Source organism: Simochromis diagramma, unplaced genomic scaffold (assembly GCF_900408965.1).
Source record: "Simochromis diagramma unplaced genomic scaffold, fSimDia1.1 OVJJ01000517.1, whole genome shotgun sequence".
In the NCBI taxonomy this organism is placed as follows: Eukaryota; Metazoa; Chordata; class Actinopteri; order Cichliformes; family Cichlidae; genus Simochromis; species Simochromis diagramma.
In genome coordinates this window covers 355,863-369,612 of record NW_024387173.1, presented here as the reverse complement: position 1 = coordinate 369,612, position 13,750 = coordinate 355,863, and the positions used below count along the sequence as shown (strand labels likewise).

At 41.5% G+C, this 13,750-nt stretch overlaps 1 long non-coding RNA gene across 2 annotated transcripts; it reads right to left on the bottom strand.

Annotated features, from left to right (window-relative positions):
* Positions 1-10,455: 10,455 nt before the first annotated feature.
* LOC120744741 lies at positions 10,456-13,303 on the bottom strand. 2 transcript variants are annotated; one of them, XR_005698450.1, is made up of 5 exons: positions 13,086-13,303; positions 12,608-12,671; positions 12,081-12,233; positions 11,621-11,708; positions 10,456-11,231 (listed from the first exon to the last, which is right to left on the bottom strand). It is a non-coding gene; the product is annotated as an uncharacterized LOC120744741 (long non-coding RNA). The 2 variants fall into 2 exon arrangements; XR_005698449.1 differs by having other exon boundaries at positions 12,608-13,298.
* Positions 13,304-13,750: the final 447 nt, after the last annotated feature.

The window sequence follows — 13,750 nt, the reverse complement described above, 5'->3', positions numbered from 1 at the left end:
ATCTTTTTGGTAAATGGACTCTTTCTTATACAACGCTTTTATTCTCGAGCAACACTTTGTATAACCTCATTCATACACATTTATCTACATAAGTGTTTTCTTTCATTTCTAATATTCACACACATTTGTACTCCAATGAATACATCAGAGAGCAACTTAGGGTTAGTACGTTGCTCAAGGATATTTGGACTGTGGACTGGAGCACTCAGGGACAGGGCTGCACTGGTAAACTGGCATACTTACCATAGCCCTTTGGGCTGGCCTATCAGCCCAAAGGGCTGCTGCTCACCAGCCTTACAAGGACTTCATTTTCATCACTGACACTGAATTGCCCAATCAAATCTCTTAAGGCGACCAGCCCCTCCCCTACCTTCACTGTGCACTGATGCAGCTTTTGGAATAATACTCAACTTTAGTGTGGAAGAAGTGGTGAAAAGGTGGAGATGGAAAGCTAAGAGACAACAATAAAAACAAACTAAAAATAGATGAAGCAAAATGTGTCAAATTAACCAACGTGTTAGCTGTCGGTGCTGCTGCATCATGATCAGTAGTAACCAGGCCTCACAGTCACAGGAGGTTGCTGCTGCTAGCAGTGAGAGATTCAACGTTTCATGTAAAATGAAGACCTAAGAACTAATCCCAAAACAACCTGATTAAAACCTGTTTCAAATTAAATCTATACAGAAATATGTGTAAGCATAATACACACACACACACACACACACACACACACACAGACATATATATATTGTAGCGGGTCAGGGCTGTTCGGGGTTCTATTTGTACAGTTATGTTTTGTTTATGTTGCCATAGTGACGGGTGACGCCCTCTCGCTGTGACGGTGTGTCCTTCCGGGGTCAGAGGGCGCCCTGTGTGTTGTTGTTGTTGCCGCGCTGAGCAGTTAGCTAGTGGCACTGTTCTTCTGCAAATGTTAATAAACGGCTGTGCTCCCTGGCTAGCTCACGGGAAGCAAGACCAAACGATACCTCCGTCTCCTCCTTGTCTGAGCTCGCCACAATGTGTATACACACATCAGGGCTGGACTGGGACAAAAAATCGGCCCAGGCATTTTGACTAGAGACCGGCCCACCAAAAATGTGACGTCATTCAGGGGTAAAACCGCAAAGGATTCTGGGAACTTGTGGCAAGAGGTACTAGCGCATGCAGGCTTTCAATTGAACTCAGTTACACAGCGATAAAAAGAAACACAAAAAATGGCAAGAAGCTGTTGTATTATTAACTGCAATAGCCTGTGTTGTGCCAAAAAGTGATTGTCTGCCAAAAACTGATTTCCGGTATTTGCCAAAAACTGATTGCTCGTATATAAATTGCTATAAGTAACTTGTTGGGCTATAATATGTGAAACATATGTCAAATGCATCCCTCATGGATGACATAAAGTCATCTCTCCATCTCCATCTCTCTCTCCTGCTCTTTTATTTCTCTCTCTCGCTCCATCTCTCTCTGCTGCTCTCTCCTCTGTCACAGACTTCTCCACTTTTGATGATAAATCAGCCTGGTGCAACATGTAAGGATTGGCACAATTTGTTAAGATTTTGAGAAGTTTGAGAAACTAACCTTAAGCATAAAATAAAATTTACTATCAGTTGTTTTGTTTTTGTTTATATACCGAGCTTCTTATTAACTGCACGCACACACCATTCTCTGCTCCGATTCCACTTTATTCCTCTACTTCTCCATTTCCTCTGGAGCTTCTTGCTCGCGAGTGAGTTACACACATTGCAGCAACACAGTGCCATCTAGTGGCTGATACACACATGAGTCAACATGTTACATCTCCCTTCTTAAAAAAAAAACACAACACAACTCAGGCTTGTAAAATTCCTAAGGCAACTGAAATTACAGGAATAACATCCTGAGCACATCCATTGATAACATAGCATTCGACTCAATACTGGCTACATCACAACCATAATAAACAGATGTATTTGGTGACATCATTGGAACAACAAACATGTAAACAGCTTTTTTTTTCCTTTTTGTTTCTTTTTTTTTTTTAGGGCAGCGATCTGCCTGCACCCTTTACAATATTATAGGTCCAAGACCTGTCTCGGTTTAGTAACACGCCCATAACGAGTCATGTATCCAGGTGCTGTAATGACTTTATCAGGGGGCTCCACAGGCGGGGGCTGAGATACCACAGGGCTGTCATCGCTGATGCCTGTTGGTTGAATGAACTCCTCACCTCCTACGCTGTTCCTGCTTTCGCGGAGGTGTCGGAGGTGTCGGCGGTTACGGCGATAAACTTGTCCTGTATCTGTAGTTATGTTGTAGCTTCTGGACGTTTCGGCACAACTTGTGACCACAGCTGGTTTCCAGGAACCGTCTTGTTGCCGGAACCGGACCGGTGTGCCAGGACATAGTTGAGGCAGAGGTCGGGCGGCTTTGTTGAAATAAGTCTGCTGGCGCTGCTGGCAGACCTCTCTCCTCTCACGCACTGTTTGCTGGCAAACTACTTGGGGTGCCAGCTGTTTTGGTGTTGCAGGGAGGATGGAGCGAAGTCTCCGGCTCATGAGTAGTTGTGCATGCGACTTTAAGTTGTCCACAGGGGTGTTCCGGTGTTCTAATAGGCTCAAGTAGGGATCCTTATGTTCCGCTTTGGCCTTGTCCAGAAGTTTCTTTGCTGTCTGGACTGTTTTCTCGGCTAGGCCGTTGCTCTGTGGGTAATGGGGACTAGTAGTGGTGTGGGTGAAACTCCATGACTTTGCGAACTGTTGAAACTTACTTGAAGCATAGCACGGACCGTTATCACTAATCACCGACTCTGGAATACCATGCCTAGCCATGGCTGACTTTAGTTTGTGGATCACTGCTTCTGCAGTGCAGCTGCGCAGTCTTTCCAACTCGAAGAATCTACTGTAGTAATCTACGATGATGATGTAGTCTTCCGAGTTCCAAGTGAACAGATCGGTGGCTATGACCTGCCACGGTCGTTCTGGTATTGCATGTGACAACAGGGGTTCCTTGGGGTTAGCAGCTTGTCTCTCCTGGCATGTGCTGCAGGCTCCGACTGCTTCCTCAATCTGCTTTCCCATGCCTGGCCAAAACAGAAGGTCTCTGGCTCTGTTTTTACTCTTTTCTATGCCCATATGGCTGGAATGAATCCGCTCTATCATGTCCTGTCTGAGCCTTTTTGGGATGATCATCTTCTCTCCTTTAAACATGATCCCGTCTATCAGTGAGATCTCATCCCTGTGGTTCCAAAACTCCTGAATGTCAGGCGGACATTGAGACCGTTTATCCGGCCATCCACTCAATGTGGTCCTTCTCAGGCTGTTGAGCTGAGGATCCTGGGCTGTTTCGTTTCTTATCTCTGAGAGTCTCTGATCACTGACAGGCATGTTGCCGAGGATTGAGTGGATCTGCGCATCCATCCCGTCACATAGTGATTCGACGTGGAACTCTATGGATTTCCGGGAGAGCGTGTCGGCTACCGGGATATCTTTCCCTGGCTTGTGGATGATGCTGATGTCGTACTTTTGCAGCTATAGTATCATCCTCTGTAGCCGTGGTGGTGCTAATGCTAGTGTTTTTTTGAGTATGGACTCAAGTGGCTTGTGGTCCGACTCAATGGTCACATGTCGACCATACATGTACTCGTGGAACCACTTGCAACCAAAGAGAACAGCATACAGCTCTTTTTCGATTTGGGCATAGTTCTGCTCAGTGCTGTTGAGTGACTTGGATGCGTAGGCGACTGGCTTGCCGTCCTGCAGCATCACAGCACCGAGGCCACTTTTGGATGCATCGACCTGGAGTCGTAGCGCTTTCTTGGGGTCGAAGAAGGAGAGAACTGGGCCTGGTTCTCTAGTGATCAGCTCCTTCATTCGTTGAAAGGCTCTGTCATGGTTCTTGTCCCATACAAACTCACTGTCCTGCTTTAACAGCTGGCGGAGCGGAGCGTTTATCTCTGACAGGTGTGGGGCAAATCTTGCTAGATAATTAACCATCCCCAGCACTGTTTCCAATTCCGCCCTGTTCTGTGGGGGCACCATGTCTTGGACTGCTTTTACTTTTTGTGGATCTGGTTTCAGCCCTTCGTGTGACAATGTGTGACCGAAGTAACTGACCTCTTTGACGCAGATGGTGCACTTGTCAGGGTTCAGTTTTACACCTCTCTCTCTGCTGCGCTGCAGCATGGCCCTCAGATTGTCGTCATGTTCCTGTTTGGTTTCTCCGAAGACCAGTACGTCATCCACAATGGCTGCCACGCCCCTCAGGCCCTCGTAGGTCTCGTCCACGCGTCGCTGGAACTCATCCTGAGCTGAGATTATGCCGAATGGCAACTTAAGGAAGCGGTACCTGCCAAACACAGTATTAAATGTGGTTAACAGAGATGATTCGTGGCTTAGCTTAATGGCCCAGTAGCCTGATCTGGCGTCCAAAACACTGAAATACTTGGCCCCAGCAAGTTTTGTGGTGACATCCTCTAAGGTGGGTAGAGGGTAATGGGGTCTTTGTATAGCCTTGTTGAGGGGTCTGGGGTCCAGACATACTCTGAGTCTGCCCGTCTTGGGTTTTTCCACGACAACAAGTGCATTCACCCAGTCCGTAGGATCTGTGATCTTGCATATGATTTGGTTCCTTTCCATGTTGTCGAGCTCGTCTTTGAGTCGGGCTCGCAGAGCGATGGGAATCCGACGAGGTGGGCTGACTGTGGGTGCAACGTCTGGATTTACATGGAAACTGCATTCACCAGGAAATTCTCCTATCCCTTTGAATACGTCTGCATATTCGTCTAGTATTGCCTGTGAACTGTTGGTTGTCTTGCCTCTTTCCTCCGTCACTGCCATCACGATCCTTACCAGGTTAAGGTCACGGCAAGCTTTCATTGCTAATACAGGTGGGGCGCTTGCGTTAACAACATGGAATTCCAACGTGCAGGTCTTGTCTTTGTGTTTGCATTTTAACTGGCATTTCCCTTCCACGCTGAGTGAGTGTCCCCCGTAATCTGTGAGCTTGTGTGTGACAGGCTTCAGTGTCACATGTGGGAAGAGTGTCTGGAACATGTTAGCTGGAATTGTGTTTTCTTGCGCCCCAGTGTCAACTTTAAACCTCACTGTCTGTGGGGGGGAACCAAGCTGCATGTCTGCATATGCTTGCTCATCATTTCTTCCTTCATTTTCTATGGTGATGCTATCAATGTAGAAACAGTCTTGGTCCTCATCTGTGTCCATAGTTGACATTTGGGGCGATTGTGGCTCAAGAGTTGGGAGTTTGCCTGGTAATTGGAAGGTTGCCGGTTCGAGCCCCGGCTTGGACAGTCTCGGTCGTTGTGTCCTTGGGCAAGACACTTCACCCGTTGCCTACTGGTGGTGGTCAGAGGGCCCGGTGGCGCCAGTGTTCGGCAGCCTCGCCTCTGTCAGTGCGCCCCAGGGTGGCTGTGGCTACAATGTAGCTTGCCATCACCAGTGTGTGAATGTGTGCGTGAATGGGTGGATGACTGGATATGTAAAGCGCTTTGGGGTCCTTAGGGACTAGTAAAGCGCTATATAAATACAGGCCATTTACATTTCTATGTTCTCTCTCACAGTGTGTACTGATTTGAGGTGGGTTTTTGTCTGCGAAGGGAGTCTTGACCTGCATGCTCTTGCAAAATGGTTCCTTTTCTTGCATTTTGCACATTGCTTCCCTTTTGCTGGGCAGGTGTCTCCATTACTGTGTTGTCCGGCACAATAGCTGCACGTTTTTAGTGTTGCATTAGCGTGTTCTTTTGGTCTCACGCTTCTTGTTTGATATTCTTGTCTGTGCGATTTCCTGCCGATGGCGTGCACAGTTTCTTGGCCCCTGGAGTGACCCATAGTTTTTAGCTGTTGCTTTGCTAGCTCGTGTGATCGTGCTATATCTATAGCTTTCTCTAGCGTGAGCTCTGCGCCTTGGCTGAGTAGCTTTTCTCGGACGTGTGGCGAGTTAGTGGCAAATACGATGCGATCCCTGACCATTTCATCTGTATTTGGGTCTTTAGCAAGCAGTTTCAGTTCCGTAATAAACTGTTCAAATGTCTCATTTTCACCCTGCATCTTTTCATGGAACTTATATTGGGCGTAGATTGGGTTAGCTTTCGGTATGATGTAATCAGTGTACTTATCGTAGTACGTCTGAAGCTTTCGGGAGTCGTCTGCGGTGAGCGTCCACGTGTTGTAGACGACCCATAGAAGAAGGTAGCTGCATTTGTCTGCCTCCTCCTTCCCCCGAAGAGGACCAGCGAACATTAGCTCGGCGTGCTGCTTGAAACGCCGCCATGCCTCTGGCATGTTGCTGGAGTCCCAATCCATACGCGGTGTGGGAACGCCGTAAGCCTCCATGTCTGCGCTGTCCGACGGCGAGGGATTGCGTAGAAAACCGCTACTCTGACACCATGTTTTGTTTTTGTTTATATACCGAGCTTCTTATTAACTGCACGCACACACCATTCTCTGCTCCGATTCCACTTTATTCCTCTACTTCTCCATTTCCTCTGGAGCTTCTTGCTCGCGAGTGAGTTACACACATTGCAGCAACACAGTGCCATCTAGTGGCTGATACACACATGAGTCAACATGTTACATCAGTAACTTCATAGCATCCGCCCAGCAGTATATAAACTCTGTCATGCTAGCTAGTACGCAGTACCAGTTATTCTAAGGGACTGTAAAAAGTCAGCACAACGAAAACAAACTACAACTAAACTTGGTTTATATCTGACACAGATAGACAGCAGGTCATAACTTCTTACCTGAAGTTCAGTTCCTCTGCCACTATGACCGGCGGCCGCCTCGGGTCTCGCCTCCTCTTGCCTCCCCTTTCCCTTATCCACCTGCTGGCCTCCACCACTTGCTGATGTTGCTAAATCTGTGGAAGCTATGCCATAGCTACCGCCAAACAATTCAGTTATTTTTACACATTTGGCAGCGTCTGCCTGAAGGGCTTGTTTCATTTTTGGCCCTAATTTTTTCTGCACCTCCTTTCCTTTTTTTGTTCTCCATTTTCTTTAGTTCGTCTATAAGATTGCTAAACAAGGGGGAGGGTGCATCTGACCTCCTCGGCTGTAATTGGTCCAGCCCAGAGTCGATCATGACCAATTGGCCAATCCAACACCTTTCATTATTTATACCCTTCCAAAAAAAAAAAAAATCGATCGGCCCATAAAAACAAAAAATCGCCAGCGGCCCACCGGGCAAATGCCCGGTATGCCCGATGGCCAGTCCAGCTATGACACACATTATATATAGTTTCTGCGCTCGCTTCAACATGTTTTGCATTTAGATGGTACCATAAGGTTGAAGTGCTTCGGGGGTATGCAAACTCCTTTTTCCACAATTTGCACAAAACCATGCTTTTATTAAAGCTATATAGTCTTATCAAGGACATATGAGGATATATGGGGGAGTAGGGATAGCTCAGTAGGTAGAGTGGCGGCCCCATGACCAGAAGGTCAGGGTTTCGAATCTACTGAACGGCTATCCTGAGGTACCCCTGAGCAAGGTACCGTCCCCGATGGTAACCCTGGTGGCCAGCCCAATGGCAACTCAGTGCTTCACTGAGTGAATGGCGTAAATGCAGAGAGGAATTTCCTCATGGGAATCAATAAAGTATACATTATTACAGTGTGTGTGTGTGTGTGTAATTTTCCCAATACCTGTGAGTTTCAGAATGTTCTCCACTGAGATATAAAAATATGACCTTTTGGGAGTTCTTTTTAGTTTAGATTATAATTAATATTTCTATAATATTAATTATTTTTATTTTAGGAATTGAGAAATAAATGTTGAAAAGTAACTAAATCATCTTGAAATTAATGTAGAAGATAGGTCATTTCTTTGTCTTTTCTTTTTGTTGTGACATTGGAATAAGTGGTGACTAATTGGGTGATCTATGCGAGCTGATTTGCAAGATAATGAAATTCAAACCTTGGTGCTTCTGATCCTTCCTGAGATTTAAATTCTTGTAGGAGATTTAACAGGGAGATTTAGCTTTTTTGACAGAGCGGAAGGGAGGGATTTGAACCTTATTTTGTTTAGACAAATTGGGATCATGGAAAATAAATTATTAAATCTAGGAAAGACTGACATTTTTATTAAAGCAATCAGTTCATAATAATGTAATAAGTGAGATAGGGAGGTTGGACCAGCAATTCAAATAATCTTATACCGCTTTTAGTAATTGATTCTATCAGTAGAGCAAAAAGAGAACGGAAAGAGAAGACATCCTTGTCTAGTCCAAGTGTGAAGAGTGAAATTTTGTGAAATTAACCCCTTGGTTGTGTCTGTGGCCATTTGTGAAGTATATGCCTTTATCTAATCAATAAATGATTAAAAGAATGTGCCCTGTATAAACTATGACATTTCCATACATACACAAATAGAGCCTCTATATTTAACCTTACCACTTATTTTGTAACAAAGAAATCTTCAAATTCGAAAATATTGGTTGAAAATTAACACGTTCTCAAGACATTTCTCAAGCTATGACTTCTTAGCAACTACTTCTGTTGTTAAGAGGATGGGATCAAAATCTTCCTAGTACACAACAGAATAATTTATGTTAAATGTTCAATTATCCATAACTTTGTAGAGAAACAAAAAAAACATGTATTCAAAAAAAATCTTTTAAAAGGCTGTTTTAGAGGGGGGAAGAAAACAAAGTACTTTTAGCAGGAAATCAAGGTGGCAGTGCCTTAGGCTACGTTCACACTGCGGGCGAAAGCGCATCAAATCCGATTTTTTTGACCCTATGCGACCCATATCCGATCCTGCTATGACAGTGTGAACGTAGCCTTAGAGTCTTCATCCAGAGCTTTTGTTTTGCCACAAAAGACATTTTTAGTTTATTTTTACATAGGCACAAGTATGTTACATGAACTAGGCAGCACACCACAGCATTTATAGGCTAAGCTAGTCAGCAATGCCTGCTCATATGTGTTATTAAATGTTTTAACTGTTACTGTTTTATCATTGTGGTGATAAATTCAAAACTCAGTCAGGCACTTGTTGGTTTTCATGAAGGCAATTAAACCCTAGTTTAACACAGTTCCAGTGACATTAAAGGTGGGCAAACATGTCAGTTCATGTCTCTTTACTTGAACTATTTCAAGAACCTTGGTTTGCTAATAGCATCTTCAACAAAATTAAACCGATGTCAATTAGAACTGACAGCAGTTTTTATATATTATGGAAACACACACAAATACATACGCACAGCCATGACAGATGGCAGAAAATTGAAGTATCAGTCTTGCTGACAGGGTGTAGCGAGAGATGTCAGCACAGAAAAAACAAACAAACAAAAAAAGGACAAAATTAATGGTATGTTAGATCATGTTAATTTGTGTCATTACTGTTGTAATCAGCAAGACTGCTTATTAAGATGGTAACTGAATGGGAATGGTCGGTAGCTTTTCCTCACACCACTGCATTTTAAATTATTGTACACTGACACAACAGTGTCAGTACTAAATAATTTAATATTCTATAATTGTTATTTTTTCCAGTTACATTTACTCGTTTTAAATCAAACAGCTTGCAGAAACAAGGATTTTGTTTGCATTTTATAAATTTGTGTGTTCTTAGTGGCACAAGGATGTTTTGTGTTAAATGCTATCAGTTTTCTGGGTAAGTAAAGACATTAAGTAATCTAAGTTAATTTGTTTAGTAAAACAAGTCCTTCTCTTGTTGCTAGGAGAATATTGAAATAAACACACTGAAAAAAATATGTTGTTGGATTTACTTAATTCAATGGTGGACATTTGTTGCACACAGATGTTTTGCTTTGGCAGCAACTTAAACAATTGAGTTAAATTAACACAATTTATTCATGTTCAATAAACCTGTGCAATTTGTGTTGATAAAATGTGACTTAAACATGTTTTGATGAAGTAATTTGAGCTCTTGGAATATTTTAATCCTTCACAATTTTTTCACTTTATCCCAACACCATTCAATAACTTTTACCCAATACTACTTGGTCACTTAAATACTACATGTTATCTTCAAATTACATTTTGCTATTATATTCTAGTATCAAATACACAATTTTCAAATGGAGGCCTTATAACAGATTGTATTGTTCTCTTCCAAGATGGTTGCTGGCATCCACCAGTAACCTTTCAAAACAAAATGTCTAATTTCACTGCATTGACAGTAGGTAAAGAATTAAACTGACATTACTCCTCCACTGAATCTATATAAATCAACAGTTAAATAATGTCAGTTCTTCTGTGTTCTCTGGAATCAATCACAGCAAAGAAATTAGACTGTTTCTTTTGAAAAATGTTACAGGACAATACAAAACATTCTATTTAAGGCCTCTGACGTCAAGATTCAGTTAAACAACAATTATAACTAAACAATTTGAGGAAATGTTAGTTTCCATTAACATTAAATTAGGTTACTGAATTGGCAAACACCTTCCTATTAACACTACCCATTTTACCCCAATAACTAAAGAAATTAGCACTTGCAGGTCAAAAACTTTATTCAAGAGACGCAAAAATAACATTGATACAGTGACTGTCAAAAATTACAGCACTGATCATACTGTGACATGTTGGTTCAAAACAGCACACTTAGAAATATTCAACGTTCTTTACTTCAACTGAATGAAACTGAAAATACCATTTCACACGACCCATATGGGATATTTAGACTGTATAACTGTTCACGCTACATCTCTTCACTAGTAAAAGAAAGAAAAAATACAAACAGAAATTTAAAAATGCTGCCAAACAGACAGAGAACTTGTACAGAGCAAAAGGAAAAACAAACAACAACAACAAAAACGGCTCGTCCTCATGGCAGTTGCAGAGTATATAAAAATGAACCCTGCGATCTGTTCCTGGAATTGAGCTTCAAAAATGCAGCAGAACAAGTGTGAGATTTAAATGTCCTCTCACCTAGAGCTGATCACCTTGCATGCATAACAGTGAGCTTTCCTTGCAGGAGCAGTTTTGTCTTAGTTGTGAGCTTTTCTTGAGAGCTGAGTTGCATCCAACTCCATTACCACCCATTGAATCACCTCAAAAGTGTAGCAGAGCTGTGATGGGTAACTCATATTGAAGGAATAAAAAAGGTCCAAACAGCATGGCTACTGCAAAGGTCACGTTATCCAGATCTTGAAGAACTACTATACCCTCGATGATGATGCCAACATCAGAAAAGTCATTGCCTGGCGCATCTCTGGAGACAGATGTTCATTGTGGTTTTCTCAATCTGTGCAGTGGCCTCAGTCAAGTCCTGGTTAAACACAAAACATTTTTTTAAGATTCCCTTTTAAACTCATCTCTTTTGAATCTACCAGTTCTAATGTTAGAGTAATTTAAACCAATGCAAGCAACATAGTAAATAGCTATAGCCAAAGAGTGGCCTGCCATGCTGCCATTCATGGTCTAACAGAGTTTCTAAGAGAGAGTGAAAAACATAATAATTTCAAATGCTTTACATTAGTTTTTGTTAGAAAGACACCGGCCCATCAGAAATCCAGGTCGAGTTCACTACTAGGCCTCATGTGAACTTCAAATTATTAAAGAGGACTACTGGTCCTAACCAGTCCAATGAGGATCAAGTGGATAACTAAATGCATTTTTAAATGTTGCAAAGCCACAATCTACTCATAAAACACTCACCATGAACTCCTGCACCAAGATGTTGCAATTGTCTTTCACACAGATGCGGAGCACTTTGATGAGACTCCCTTTGAGCATTAATGTCATCCTAAAGTATTATAACAAAGAAAACAGAGATTTGTGAACTTTTCAGTAGCACAGAAGAAAATGATCCCAGACAAAAACTCTTGACTTTTTAAACCAGTCAACATGCAACACCAGCATCTACAAAGCAATATCAAAAATTCCTGTTTGACATCAACTTTATGGATATATAGTTTCCAGAACATTTATTTTTTAAAAAAGATAATTTTTTCTCAGTGGGCCAGTAAATGCATGACAAAAAAGAATGGCATCCTTTCAGTGGAATCAGTACTCACAGGTAATAGTTGACTGTTTCAATGGATGCAGCATAAAAATCTTTTACTGACCTAATGCAATACATATACACTTTGTAGTTAAAGAATTTTAAAGTTCTTACTGTCATCATGGCAGCTACATCCTTTAGCTTTGTGCCCTGTTCCCCCGATCACTTTGCAAACACTTTCAGCAGACTGTCAGAGAGAAACTCAGCTCCGTCAGAAACCTTGACTGTAAAGGCATGGTTGGGATGCACTGGAATGCTGCATTTTATCTGAAATAACATTTTGAAATTTTGAAATAACAGCAGGCACTGTGCTTGGTTAATCAGTAATTTTTTGTTGAATAAAAACTGTGTTTCCAGATCTTATGGGATTAAAAAAAATCCAAAGATGTTTGTTTCTGATTTGCAACCCAAGAACCCACAAGTTAAAACCTCATTTTAGTTCAAGTGTGCATTAATGTGAGTCCAGTAATCACCTTTCTGACAATACATACAGGTATAAGTTAAACCTATGGCAGATTTTGGATTTCTCAGTTGTTTTAATAGGGTGGTCTATTTGTGTATGCATGCACCTAATAATTATACAAAACCTATTATAATTAAGTTACAGAAACCTTAAGCGAAAATAGAATATACTTTCTTACCATAACACCTTGAACCCACAATCCATCAGCTGACTCCTGGTGAAATGCAGAATAGATGTGGTCTCTCAATGTGCAGCAAAAAAAACAAAAAGAAAAGGACAGCAGGTGAGGGCAGGAGGGGTAGGGATGTAAGCTAGCATAATGCCGCTAATGATATTAGCTAAAGCTGTTCAATGTCCAAAATCTCACTAACACCACGGTGCAGTAAATACACAATGTAACTGAAGAGTCAATTGGCAAATCTATTCACACAGAAAACCAAATTATGTTATGAGTGCCTCATAATTAGGTTTAATGTGATATTACGGCTCTTGTGCCAAAGACAAATTCAAATGAAAAAGCGCCAATTCTTTGACAACAGATAAAACAGCAAATAAGCTAACGGCTCTTTTTTAGCATGTTACATGGCGACACTCTAGACGTTTAACTACATTTGGCTGAAATATGGTAAATATTAATTCAAAAAATCAAGACATACCAAAAACGTAGAGTTGGCTGCTCGACTTGACTGAGATGGATGCCTTTTTTGAACCACGATCCAAAGCCCGCGAGATGAAATCACGCGTGGTTTCACGAGATTTAACGTTGCTATCTTATTGACTTACTTTACCTGAACATGATATGAACAATTTAATACACCCTTTCTGCATATCATGTAGTTTTTACACTATATAGTTACATTTATCTTTAAAACATGAGGTAACTGTGTTAAATACATGCAAGATGCTTACATAAATCCAAGAGATGGCCAGTCCCTTTTTTTCAGTGCAGGACACATTTAAAATCCCTGCTTGTAAGCACAGTTCTGAAAAATTGTTCACACAACACAAATATTTAATTCTGCTCAGAAAATTCTGCTTTTAAACTTATACCATCAGAGATTACATGTGTGTTTTCAAAAAAGGTAAGTTAATATTTTTTTTTTTTAATTCTGCAACTCTTCCAGAAGCACCTAGATTAATGCAGTTGAGATTAATTTAGATTCATTTAACATGTTGTTGCTTTTCATGTTTTTGAAGTCTTGCTCCATTTTCAGTTATTCAAAGTAAACTGAAAGTAAACGTAAAATAAATAATATAGCTTGAGGTGTCACGGTACTGGGACTGTGACCCAGTTTTTTGTGTTTTGTTAATTTATATTCCT